Here is a 12,560-nt window from a genome sequence, read left to right on the forward strand (position 1 = left end):
CCCACAGGGGCGCGCACACACAGCACAGACGCACGCGCAGTCGCAGATTCAGCGCTCTGGGGCGTGCTTGCTTTATTGGGGCCAGGTGCTAAAGGCCTCCACCGGGCAGCTGTACAAGCACTGGGAGCAGGACCTGCACCTGCTCAGCTGTGGGCCATCGAACCCTGGTGACAAAGAAGAGGCGGAATTGCCCCAGGCGCGCCTCCTGGAACTGGGTGGGGCTGTACTCAGGTCCGTCGGAGGGCCGCAGCAGGGACAGGTACCTGTCCTGCTCCAGCAGCCGGCGACTCAGCAGCTCCTGCGCCAGCCCCGGCTGCACCGCCTCCAGCTGCTGCTGCACCGCAGGGAACAGGTCTACCTCGTGCAGGTCGAACACCAGCGGCTTCCCGTACCTGCGAGGCGGGGCGGGGGGGGGGGGGTGGTGAGGGGATGAGGGGCGGGGGCGGCTGTGCCTCGCCTCCCAAACCGCTCACCTGAGCGCCCCCAGAAGCGCCAATCGAATCCTCTCGGGCCGCATGTGGTCCGGGTTCACCGTGTCCAAGTAGTTGGTGTCCTGATAGCGCAGAAAGGTGGCCGCCTGGCCCGAAGGGTCAATGACAACAGGCCACCTGGTGGTGGGCACCAGGTCACTGCTGTTGCTCGAACCCTCTGCTCGCCCCTCTTGCCACCCAGACCACTAATCTACCGGCCGTCGGCACGGATGCGGTCTCCCACGTCCTTCATTAGCACGTCGTGCAGCTCAGTGACCTGGCACTTCATCCCGGGCACCTCTTCCTCCCCTGTGAAGACATAAGGGTGGGGCCAACCAGAAGGCCCAACGCCCAATGTCCCTCCCTGGGCCTGACCTCTCCCGGCCCCCCTGCAGCCCCCAGCCCCGCCCACCCTCCTCGGTCTGCTCCCGCAGCTCCAGCCTGGCCATGGCCAGCGTCTCCTCCGCCTTCTGAGCCTCCTGCCGTAGCCTGTCCACTTGGGCCTCCGCGTCCTGGATGGCCTGGAGGAGGGGCCCCGCACTCCTCTCAGAGCAAGGCTTTACCCCCTCTGCAACCGGAGGCCCGGACACCCAAGGAGGGGATGGCGGCCCCCACCCCGCCCTCAGGAGGCCCATGTTTGGGAGGGGAAGACATGTCTGGAAGCCCAGACCTGAGGGAGAAACCCCACCTGCAGCGTGAGCTCGGCCTTGCCCACGCGCCTCCGCTCACACCTGTCGTGCTCAGCGACCCTGCGGTTGAGCTCGCAGTACGCCTGCTGCAGCTGGGCGGGAGGGCCGGGCGGTTGGCCACGGCTGTGTGTCTGCCCGCCACCCGGCTCCTCCGCACCCAGCTGCCCCTGCTCCTGGCCTCTCCCGGGGGCTCACCTCTTTGTGACACTGTCGCTGTTCCTTAGCCAGCTGTTGCACTTTGAGGTTCACGCTGAGGGTGGGAGGGAAGAGCTGGGTCACCGGACCTCCTTGCCGGGGCCCCGCCTCCTCCCGCCCACGCACCGCTTGGCCTCTGCCTCCTTGCGTCTCTCGGCCTCCTGGGCCTGGCGCTGCCGCTCTGCCTCCATGTTCTGGAGCATGGCCTCCGTGAGGCTCAGGTCCCACGACTGCAGCACGCTGGCCACGGCGTCCAGCGAGGCCACCTAGTGACGGAATGCTGGTCGGGTTCAGGGGAGGCGATGCTGTACTCTCCCCTTTTAGAGACAGGCGGCTTGCAGAAATGGGGCTCTCACAGCTCACCCTGGATGTCCTGGAGCCTTGACCATCACGATGCAGCTCCCCCAAAAACAGATGTCCAAGTGTCCTCTGGGTCTCCCTGTCCAGACCAGACAGGCCTCCACGTCCCCTCCCCATGTTCCCTTCCTCTTTCCGCTGTCCCCCTGCAGACCTCACTTTGCAGAATGCAGCCTTGGGGGCACCCTCGCCAAAACCTCTCTGCTCCTACACGGGCCCCATGGCAGGATTCTGTGATGAGGGGGATTCTGGCCGCAGTTTAATTCTGGACCCATGTGTGCTTCTCCATGAGTATGTCCTTTGTGGGCAATTGAACCACACAACTTGATTTGTAGAGTTAGGTGAGTGCTTTGTATGTTACAAAAGAAAGTCAAAATAGGTATAATCGAGGAGAGAGTAAGTGAATGGATGGCAAATAAATGAGAGAAGGGAATGAATGAATAAGTTAGATAAGTGTATGGACGAGACAACAGGCAGGGGAATGAGTCAAGGAATTAGTAACTTAAAGAAATTGTGAATACTTAACAGGAATAACAGCTACCCTGTTTCCCTGAAAATAAGACCTAGCCAGACAATCAACTCTAATGCATCTTTTGGTAGCAAAAATTAATATAAGACCCGGCCTTATAGTACCAGGTCTTATATTAATTTTTGCTACCAATTTCATCCTTACTATATCTGAAGTCATCCCTCATTTACTCATTTATCTACTGTTAACTCAAACATTTTTACTTTTTATATTTAGAGTTTGTTTCTTATAGGCAGAATATAGTTGGATTTTTTAATCCAAAATGACAATCTCTGCCTTTTAATTGGGGTGTTTAGACCTTCTACATTTAATGAGATTACTGAAATAGCTGAGTTAAAAACTGCCATTTGCTGTTTGTTTTCTACTGGTCCCATTTGTTCTTTATTTTCCTTTTCCTCTTTTTCTGCCTCCTTTGGACTGCATATTTTTTAGAATTCCATTTGATCTCCTTTATTGTCTTATTAGCTGCAATTTTTTTGATGCTGTAGTACTTGCTTTAGAGGCTACATCTGTAACGCACCAGTCTACCTTCAAGCGATATTATACCGCCTCACATATCCCTGAAACTTTATGATATTTTGTCACACAGTTGAGCCAAACAACTATAATTTGTGCAGTTTTCAGCATGTGCAGCTACATATGGGATCAAACGTCAGAACACATCACCATTATTTTTCATTCTTGTTTCTTCACTTATCTTTTCAATACATTTAAGCAAGAAGACAATAGCCTCTATATTTACCTACACAGTTACCATTTCTACTGCTCCTCCTTCCCTTGTACGGACCCATCTCTCCATCTGGTGTCCCTTGCTTTCTACCCGGGGGACTGCCGTTAACATTTCTTGTAGCCTGAACCTGCTGGTGATTAATCCTTTCAGCTTCTGCTTGTCTGCAAATGTCTGTATTTTGCCTTCCGTTCTAAGCTATTTGCACTGGGTATAGAAGGTTGGCAGAAGCTTTTCATTCAGTACTTGCTCTCATTGCCTGGCTGTGTCCTCAGATGCACTGTTTCCAACAGGAAAGCTGCCTGAACCTGACTTTTATCCCTGCATCCATCACACATCTTTTTGCCTCTACTTTTAAGATTTTCTCCTTATCACTGGTTTTATGAAATCTTATCATGATATGCCTTGGCATGATTTTTCTTGCTGTGCCTGGGTTTTCTTGAGCTTTGGGGAAGGGGGTTTATATTTTTCACTAAATTTTGAAATTTGAAGGTCATTATTTTTTCAGATGTTTGTTCTGTTTCTCTTCTTTCTTCTCTCCTTTGGACCCAGGCAGACAGACTAGGCTTCTTGGATCCACTTTCCTTTGGACCCACGGCTCAGTGATCCGCTTCTCATTTGGAGAGATCCCTTTTTCTTTGTGTTTTTATTTTGTGTCGTTTCTATTGTGAAGTCTTCCATCTCATTAATATTTACTGCTGCAGTGTCTAATCTGAAATCTGACAGTTATGCCATCCAGAGGTTTTGTTTTTGTCTTTTCATCTCAGATATTGTCGTTTTTATCACTAGAATTCAGTTTGTACCTTTTTATGTCTCCCATGTCTCTGCTCCATTGTTTTGAGTACCTGGACTACAGTTACTGCAACTGTTTAAATGTGTTTATGTGCTAATTCTAACAGCGGGGGCAGTGCTGGGTTCGGCTGCCTTTTCTCACTGTGGTCCTGTTTGTCCATGTCTTCGCATGTCTGGTAATCTTGCTTTGGGTACCAGACACTGCATTTTGTCATGTTAGGAGCTGTGCATTTTTGCTTCTCTGAGTATTCTTGAATTTTGTTCTGGGATCCAGTTCAATGACTTGGGTAGTTTTTGTTTCTTTGTTTGTTTTTTTTTGAAGGGGAACAAGACTTTATTGAGCAATGGTGTGTATTTCCAGGACTTTTATTTTATTTTATTGGGGAACAGTATTGTGCTTTTCCCAGGACTCATCAGCTCCATCCAAGTCAAGTTGTTGTCCTTTCAATCTTAGTTGTGGAGAAGGCAGCTCAGCTCTAGGTCCAGTCACCATTGTTAGTTGCAGGGGGCGCAGTCCACCATCCCTTGTGGGAGTCGAACCAGCAACCTTGTGGTTGAGAGGATGCGCTCCAACCAACCGAGCCATCTGGCCACCTGGGAGCTGAGCGGCAGCTCACTGACTTCATTCTAGTTGCGGAGGGCGCAGCTCGCTGGCCCATGTGGGAATCGCACCGGCAGCCCCGTTGCCCAGAGCTTGCACTCTAACCAACTGAGCCACCCGTCCGCCCTGACTTGGAAAGTTGTATCCTAGGGTCTTGTTTAGCATTCGTTAGGTGACCCTGGGCAGCACTTACTCTGGAACGACTGCCTCCGCACCACAGACAGAAGCAGGATCCCTCTGGGCTCTGCTTGACACCCCGCGGGTGGTGAGGTGTCCTGCCAGGCAGTGGGAGCAGCACCACTTCCTGCCGTCCTCACAGACTGCTCTTCCCAGCCTCGAGAAGTTTCCCTGACATTCCTGGGCCGTTGAGTCTTCACCTCAACACCCAAGGAGACCCTCTGGAGCGCTTGTTCTCGAAGCAGGCCTCCCCTCTTGTGGCGCCTACATTCTCAGGGGCTTTGGAAGCCCATCTCCTTGGCCCAAGCCCCTGCCGGGCTCCGCTGCCTGGGTTCTCTCACCTGGTGAGCTGGGCACTCAGGGCTCACAGAGCTCATGGGCAGCCTCCTGGGTGCGCTGGTCTCTCCCTGGTGTCGTGTTCATGTTTCACATGTTCTGTCCAGGTTTTGTTGTTTCAGGTGGAAGGTGAATGAGGCCCCCGGTACTCTGTCCTCGAAGCAGAACTCCACTCATTTTTTTCCGACCTTTCTATTTCATTTTTTATCGTTTCTGTTGCTATGTCTTCAAATGAACTAACGTAGTTTTTCAGTGTCTAATGCGCCATCCAGTGTATTTTTTGTCTCAGACAGCGTGGTTTCAGTTTAGGGGGCATGGAGACAGAGATTGAGGCAGGGTTGTGTATTGTGTTTCCCTGAAAATAAGACCGACCTGGACTCTAATGAGTCTTTTGGTGCAAAAATTAATATTGTATTAATTTTTATTATATTAAAGGTCTTATATTATTATATTATATCATATTATAAAATATTACATTAAAGACCCGGTCTTATAGTAAAATAAGACCGAGTCTTATATTAATTTTTGCTCCAAAAGACGCATTGAGCTGATTGTCCGGCTAGGTCTTATTTTCAGGGAAACACGGTGTCAAAAGTCTGAATGTCCTTATCTACTAATTCTGTCATCTGGGTAATTTCAGAGTCACTTTTGATGGACTGGGTTTTCTCGTCCCTGTGGGTTGTATTTTCCTGTCTCCTTGCATGCCTGGTACTTTTATTAAATGTCTATTTAAAAGCAATGATAGATTTACAGGAGGTCGCAACAGTTGGGTCCCCGTGAGCTGCTGAGGGCACCTTACACAACGCAGTGCAGTGGACGGGCCCGGAGGTCAACACAGCATGACGCACAGGCCCCGCTCGTCCCGTGACAGCAGTTACAAGTGTGAGTCTGTGCAGTTTATCGCATGTGCAGATTTGTGTTACCGCCACCACTGTCAAGACAGAGCTCCCTTTTCCGTCCCTGTCCCTAGCCTCACCCTGTAAACCACTAATCGGCCCTGCCTCTATTATTTTGTCATTTTGAAAACGTTATGTCAAAGAATCATGCGGTATGAACTTTGTGAGACTGGGTTTTTCACTCAGCATGATGCCCTGAGAGCCAGCCAGGTGGGCTGTGTCACAGTGGTCCCTGCAAGCGGACCCAGGGTGTTTAACCCTTTATGTACTGAGGAACATCCAGGGGGTTTCCAGTGTGGAGCGACCACACAGGAAGCTACTGTGAACACTTGTGTACATCTGTCTGTGTGGACGAGCTTTTCATTTTAGTGGGTAAATGCCCGGGAGTATAACTTCCGAGTCGCATGGTACATGTGCGTTCAGCTGAACTAGCGGCCCCGGCATGCGGCTCTCGCGTCCTCCCCGGCACGTGCGGTCGCCATCGTGTTTAATTCCAGCTCCGCTGCCAGCTGGCCATGCTGCTGAGTGTCTTGTGTCCACCTGAGCCCTGTGTCCTCTCCAGTGAAGCTGCTCTTCATGTCCTGTGCTCACTTTAGAACTGATTGTGTGTTGATTCACTGCTGAGCTTTGAGAATTCTTTGTGTGTTCTAGACATGGATCCTTTGTCAGGCATGTGGTTTGTCTTGATTTTGTCCCTGCCTGTGGCTTGTCTTTTCATCTTCTTAACAGAGCAGAAGTTTTACATTTTGATGAAGTCCATCCATCTGTTGATTTTTTTTTCTTTTATGGATCATGTCTTTTGTCTGAGAATAATTGGCCAAGCCATAAGTCCCAAAGATTTTCTCCTGTGTTCTAAAGGTGTTATGGTTTTACATTCTACATTTAAAGCCGTGATCCATTTTGAGTCAGTTTTCGATAAGGTGTGAGGTCACGGTTCACCTTTACCCACGGATGCCCAGGGCTCCAGCACCGTTAGTGGAAAACTGCTCTTCCTGCACCATGCCCCCCCACCTCCCAAGTGTGCTGTTCTCGGGCTCCAGCCCGTGGTCCTGAGGCCTAGCGTGGGTGTGGTGTGTGAGCAGCTGCGAGGGGGGCTCCTTCCTGGGCACCCCTTCTGAGAAGGCAGCCAGGCCCTTTGCTCGTCCTGGCCTCACATTCCGCTTGTTCAAGGAGAAAGCAGGAGCAGCGTGCATGAAGCCAGACGTGCTGCTGCTCTTCTTCCCCCCCAGGTACCAAACACAGGTGCCAAGGGGCCCGGACACAGACGGGGGTGGGCGGTGGGGAGGCAGCCTGCAGAGGCGGTGGCAGTGGGCACAGACCCTGGTACCCAGCAGTGTGGAAGCAGGGGGTCCACCGCTGCGGTGGGAGGATGTGACTGAGATGGGAGAAATCCTGCAGTTCAAACCACTTTCATTCAAAGAAATTAAGGAATGGTATTTGGCCACTTAGCTTCACACAGCTGCTCCCACAGGCCCCATCTGACCCAGCCGGCTCCCAGGCACTGGGGGGAGCTGCCTGGGACCCCAGGATGGTGGATTTGCAGAAACAGGAAATGCTGAGAGTAAAGAGCCAGGTGGGTGGGCCCAGTGCTGCCCTCACTGCACACCACTAGTGGAGTAGCCAGCCTCAATTTCCCCACCTCTGCCAGGAAGGCAGCCACCAGGGTTGAGAGAGCGCCCCTCACCAGGTGCTCACACACCAGGAGCTGCGCTTCTGCCTGCAGGTGACCCTGAAGGTTCAAAGCAGGCTTGAGGGGCTTGGGCACTGAAAGGGCCCTGCAGGATTAGGGCCAGCCCCGCAGGGCCACCCGGCTCCCGACCACTTTGGGGGGTGCTCCCACCTGAGCAGGGGTGCTTCCGTCGTCCGCGTACAGCCGGGGGTCAGCTCCAAGCTTCAGAAGCACCTCTACCGCCTCCAGGTGGCCCCCGAAGGCGGCTCGGTACAGGGGAGTCCTGCCGAAGGCGCCCTGCGGGAGGGGCGCCCTGAGCCAGGCCCGCGGCCGCGGTGCCAACCTCCACCCGTCCGGCCACCCGCCACGCACCTTGCAGTTGGGGCTGGCGCCCTGCTCGGCCAGCAGCTGGATGGCCCGGGGCTGCCCGCCCGCTGCCGCCTCGGACAGCGGCGTATTCCCACGGGGGTCTGCGCACTCCAGCAGGGCCACGCGCTGCTGTCGCCGTCGCGCCGCGCCCGCCTCGTCGTGGCCCACGCCCTCGCGGGTCAGCAGCTCGTCCACCTGCGCCCAGGCCGGTTCACTGGCGCCCCGCGCTGGCCCCGCCCCGCTGCCGCCCGCCGCGCTCCCGCCAGTCGCGCTGACCTCCCGCAGGACAGCGGCGATCTCGCCCAGGTTGCCGTCGAAGGCCGCGTCCAGCAGGCGCGCCCGGCGCTGCTGTTCTTCCTGCCGCCGCTGTTCAGCTTCCGCCTCCTGCTCCCGCCGCCGCCGCGCCGCCTCCCGCTCCCGGTGCACCAGGGCCAGGAAGGCCTGAGACATACGCGGCCCTGAGGTCACTGTCCCCTGGCCCAGAGGCTATATGGCCCCACTATCCTGAGCTCCCACCCCTATGACCTGACAGCACAGGTCCCACTCCCTCTAGCCCACGGCCCCACCTCACCTCCCTCTGCAGCCTCTCCATCTCCTCCTGGTGCTCCTCGTGCTCCTGGCGGCGCCACCCCAGCTCCCTTCTCGCCAGGAGCTGTCGGAAGGCACACTGGATGACAGTGGCTGCTTGGTCCTCCGCGGTTGGTCCTGCAGGTGGGGAGAGGGCTTATGGATCCCAGTGCCCCCTCCAAGCTGCCGTCCACACAGCCACCACCGCCTCCAGGTTAACACAGCCAGGGGAGCAGGCTGCTGACCAAAGGGCAGATGTTCTAACATCCAGGAACCAGGCCCAGTCCAAACAGGAACCCCTGCCTGAAAGCGAAAAGGACCTGGCACTCAGGCTGCCTGGGCTGGAGCGGTGGTCTCCACTACAAGCCCACTGGCACTCTGAAGAGGGAGCCCAGGGCCCCATAGTCGGCCTCACCCCAGCCGCAGACTGCCGGCCCCAGCCAGGGTCCCACCGACCGCTGAGCTGAGCCCCAGCTTCCCGGGAGGTGAGCAGGGTGACCTCGGCACCCAGCCCTGCCGCCCTCTGCTCATGTGATGTCGGGTGGCCAGCACTTGGGAGAGGCTGGAAGAAACAAGCAGCAAGGCCAGGTCTCCAACAGCACTGACAGGGTGCAGAACTCAACAAAAGCAGAAATTCCATCAAACAAGGAATCAAAGATAAACTGAATACAGCAGGAGTGGGAAACAGCGATGGGTCCCACGGGCCAACCATCCAGTGGGAGCCACGGGAAACACGCTGGAAGTGGAGCTCCCGGCAGGAAAGGAGGGCTGGGGAGGGTCTCAGTGAACATGGAGAAAACGAGTGGAAATGTATTTGAAGGAGGAGACACAGAGAATGGCAAAGGCAATTAAAACAAGAGTAATTCATGTCTAGAATGCAGAGACCAACAGGGGGAAAAATATTTAAAGATGACATGTGGAAAAACTTCCTGAAATGAATCTTAAGGCAAGAAATATACCAGAAAACAACAACGGGCACCAGACACATCCCAGTTAGGTTTCTGAACCTGAAAGAAAAGAAAAAGTTATTCAAGCACCCGAGTGAAAAAAAGAACTCAAACTAAGCTCTCCCAAGACTTTTTACAGCAACATGAAATGTTAGAGGTCAATGAATCAGTGTCCACAGAATTCTAAGGGGAAGAAGTAGCTTAAGACTCCAGGCTCCCAGCTCAGACTAGCAGCGTAGCTGCCCTGCAACACCTCTTCCCACACACCAAGGAAGAATTGTGGGCCCAGAGGCAGAGAGCAGTCCCAGCCCAGGGAGGTGGGTTGCACCTGGCAGCCAGAGCCCAGGCCAAAAGCCACCCACCCCAGGAGAGGGGTGGCCGAGCAACTGAGCAGGGGTTTTGGGAGAAGCAGCCTCAAGGGGACAAAACCTGTACAGGCAGACCTCGGAATATCACAGGTTCGGTTCCAGACCACCGTAAAAAAGCGGGCTTCACAGTTAAGTGAGAAGTAACCTTTTTGCTGGTGGAGAGCCTGGCCTTCCATTTGTAAAAATCACAACATCTCTGAAGCGCCATAAAGCAAGGAATGTCTGTAATGCAGCACACTTGGTAAGGCTGTGGGGTTAGGGTTGTCAGATTTAGCTACTAAAAACACGGGACGCAATTTTGGGGACATACACTAAAAAATGATTCATGGTTGTTCTGAAATTCACATTTAAATGAGTGCCCTGGATTTTATCTGGCAATCCTATGGCATAGGAATCTGAAAAACTCTGTCCTTCGGGAAACAAAGCCACCCTGGTGAGGACAGGAGCCCCAGTTCAAACCCCTCCGTCCCTGGCTGCCTTGGTGACACACATGCATGACTTGGTAGATTATTGTGACAATACAGGGTGGCTGCCCCAGTGAAGCTCTAAAAATCCAGTTGTCTGCGACAGCAGTGTTCAAACTTACTTTTCTGCTTGCACATCTCATTTAAAAATGCAAAACTATGTACCTCTGTGCACATTTTAAACTTGACATCTAAAATTTTTCATAACAACTTTAAATAGTTGCAAAGGATCAAACAGGTATGACATTTTAAAATAAAACTTACTTTACCAGTGGAGTACTGTGGGGACAGAGCCAGGAGCGCAGTTTCCAGGCTCTCGGCCTCACGTGGAAAGGTGCTCACTAGGGTAGTAAATGGCCATCAACTGTGATTGGATGGTCATCGGCTGTGGCTAGTTGGCCGTCAGCTGTAACCAGTGAGCCATTGGCCACTAATATAACTGCTGTGGCTACGCTAGCAGAAAATGGGGGCTAGCAAGAAGATGGTGGCTGAGCTAGCAAGAGCGGATTGCAGCTAGCAAGTGAGGTTGGTTGCCAGAGAGAAGTGGACGGCAGGTTGCGGGTAGTGTGGCTCCTGCTTCCTGTGTCTCCAGCCCAGCTGCCAGCAAGACTATAGTGGTGTGACTCCCCTAGCTATGGCTCCGTAAGTGTTCCTTTTTGGCTTTACCATGTCCTGCGTTCTTATGTGGGGAGCGGGACCAGAGACCCCGCATGAGTCCCTGCATGACAAGTACAAATGTCATAGCCACCTGAAACCCATCATCGCCCTGCAAACAAACACAGCTGTTCTTTTGTAATTAGAAATAATACATTGTGGTTTTCTCCCTGAAATGTTGTATCTATCCCACTTTCTTCACTGATTTCTATCCTACTAATATAGTCTTTTTTATTGATAGATCTATAATGTTTCTCTGCTAAAAAATTAGTTGAAACTAATTTTTAATGAAGTTTTAAAATTTTCCCCTGAAACTACAAGGCTCTACATTAAAAAAAAAAAAATCCTCTGGATTGATTTGTTATTACTGTTGCCGTTAGCTACAATTGTTCAATCTTACAAACATTACAAAATGTGGACATGTAATCATTGAACATAAACATAAAAGTTCACATCTAATAAGCCCCCAGGTCCCCTGCACCCTCAGCAACCAGGAACTGACCCACCTGTGGCCACCATGTGGTCCCCCAGGGGCTGACAGAGGAACAGATGAAATAAACTTCACTGGGGGCAGTGGAGGTGGCTGTGGGGACTTTGCCAGAGGGGATGGAGGGGAGACATGGTGCCCTTCTCCACCTCATCCTCGGAGCAGCGTGTCTCCTGCCCACCCCCCCAGGGAGACCCTGCGGGGAAACTTGGCAAAGCCTCCCGTTCTGCTCTGCTGCTCCTTCCTCTGCCTTCACCTTCCTATTCTGGGATGACACCTGTCACTTAAGGCTTCTTCACACTTTCTAGGAAAAGGGAGCTGCCAGTTGGTGCCCGATGTGGTCCCAGGAGGCACAGCGGGTGTGGGGTTTGTGACTGCCAACCTTTTTGAAAGCTAGCCACCTTGTCCAGGGGAAGTGGGCACTGTCTCCCGCTTCTGGTCTAGGCCCCCACCCCTCCTCTCTGCTCTGCATCCGATGCCAGCACCCCCCCCAGACTGTGACCCCATTTCCCCTTTGCCCCCTGGCTCCCTGTTAATTCTGCTAACAAGAGGGGAGACCTGTTCCTGTCCCCATCAGCACTGCCCCGGCCAGAGAAGCTGCTTCCAGCGGCAATTGGCACCACTGGCCACTTCCCTCTAAGTCCAAGGTCAGGCCCCTCTCTGCCCTTTCAGAGGCCAGGAAACAGCTGGACAGAGTGCCAGCTCTTGGGGTCTTGCTGCCGAGTTCCTGCGGCTTGAGCAGTGACCGCCCTTCAGAAACTTGCTGCGGCTCCCCTGCCATCAGCCCCGACGCTCTCATCAGCCCAGGACCTCTGTTCCCAACCTAGGGGGAATGGCCATGTCTCAAATGATCTCTGTCACATCTCCATGCCCCCTTCTTGCTTTTTCAGACTTCCAGTGGTTGTCTGACCAACTCTCATGTTAAAGTTTGTCTTCTCATTTGGTAAGTTCCTGTTTTCCCGAGTCTGCTCTGACAGGTGCAGTACTTGGGGCCAGGAACCAGACCCCAGAAGATATAGCTATGCAATCCATTTGGTCGTGTTCTTGTCCTGTCCTTGAACATGGTCCCGAGCTCCCTGCCAATGGGAAATGACACATGGGCCCAGCAATCCACGGCACCTGTGGCTGGAGGGGAAGCCGGGACCCTTCAGGTGGGAAGGTATGCACGTCTGTGTGCACCGTCGTTCTGCCTGCCAGCTGCCCACAGGACCCCTGTCCACTTCCTAGGACCACTGTGTCCCGCAGGAAGCAGCTAAGCACTGGTTC

The 12,560-nt window shown here is 53.4% G+C and overlaps 1 long non-coding RNA gene across 8 annotated transcripts in view; it reads right to left on the reverse strand.

The window, feature by feature from the left end:
* Positions 1–43: 43 nt before the first annotated feature.
* LOC109434867 (IQ motif and ankyrin repeat domain-containing protein 1) overlaps positions 44–12,560 on the reverse strand; it is a 20,484-nt gene continuing 7,967 nt past the window's right edge. For 6 of the 8 annotated variants that reach the window (XR_012490721.1, XR_012490717.1, XR_012490720.1 and 3 more), the window contains 11 exons: positions 8,379–8,512; positions 8,084–8,248; positions 7,811–8,002; positions 7,610–7,735; positions 1,481–1,620; positions 1,355–1,409; positions 1,159–1,251; positions 883–991; positions 686–779; positions 474–608; positions 44–392 (listed from right to left, as the gene is read on the reverse strand). This is a non-coding gene — a long non-coding RNA (IQ motif and ankyrin repeat domain-containing protein 1). The remainder of the gene's footprint in view (positions 393–473; positions 609–685; positions 780–882; positions 992–1,158; positions 1,252–1,354; positions 1,410–1,480; positions 1,621–7,609; positions 7,736–7,810; positions 8,003–8,083; positions 8,249–8,378; positions 8,513–12,560) is intronic. The other 2 variants (XR_012490719.1, XR_012490718.1) reach the window with 2 other exon arrangements.

Source organism: Rhinolophus sinicus, linkage group LG12, assembly GCF_036562045.2.
Source record: "Rhinolophus sinicus isolate RSC01 linkage group LG12, ASM3656204v1, whole genome shotgun sequence".
NCBI classification, from domain to species: domain Eukaryota; kingdom Metazoa; phylum Chordata; class Mammalia; order Chiroptera; family Rhinolophidae; genus Rhinolophus; species Rhinolophus sinicus.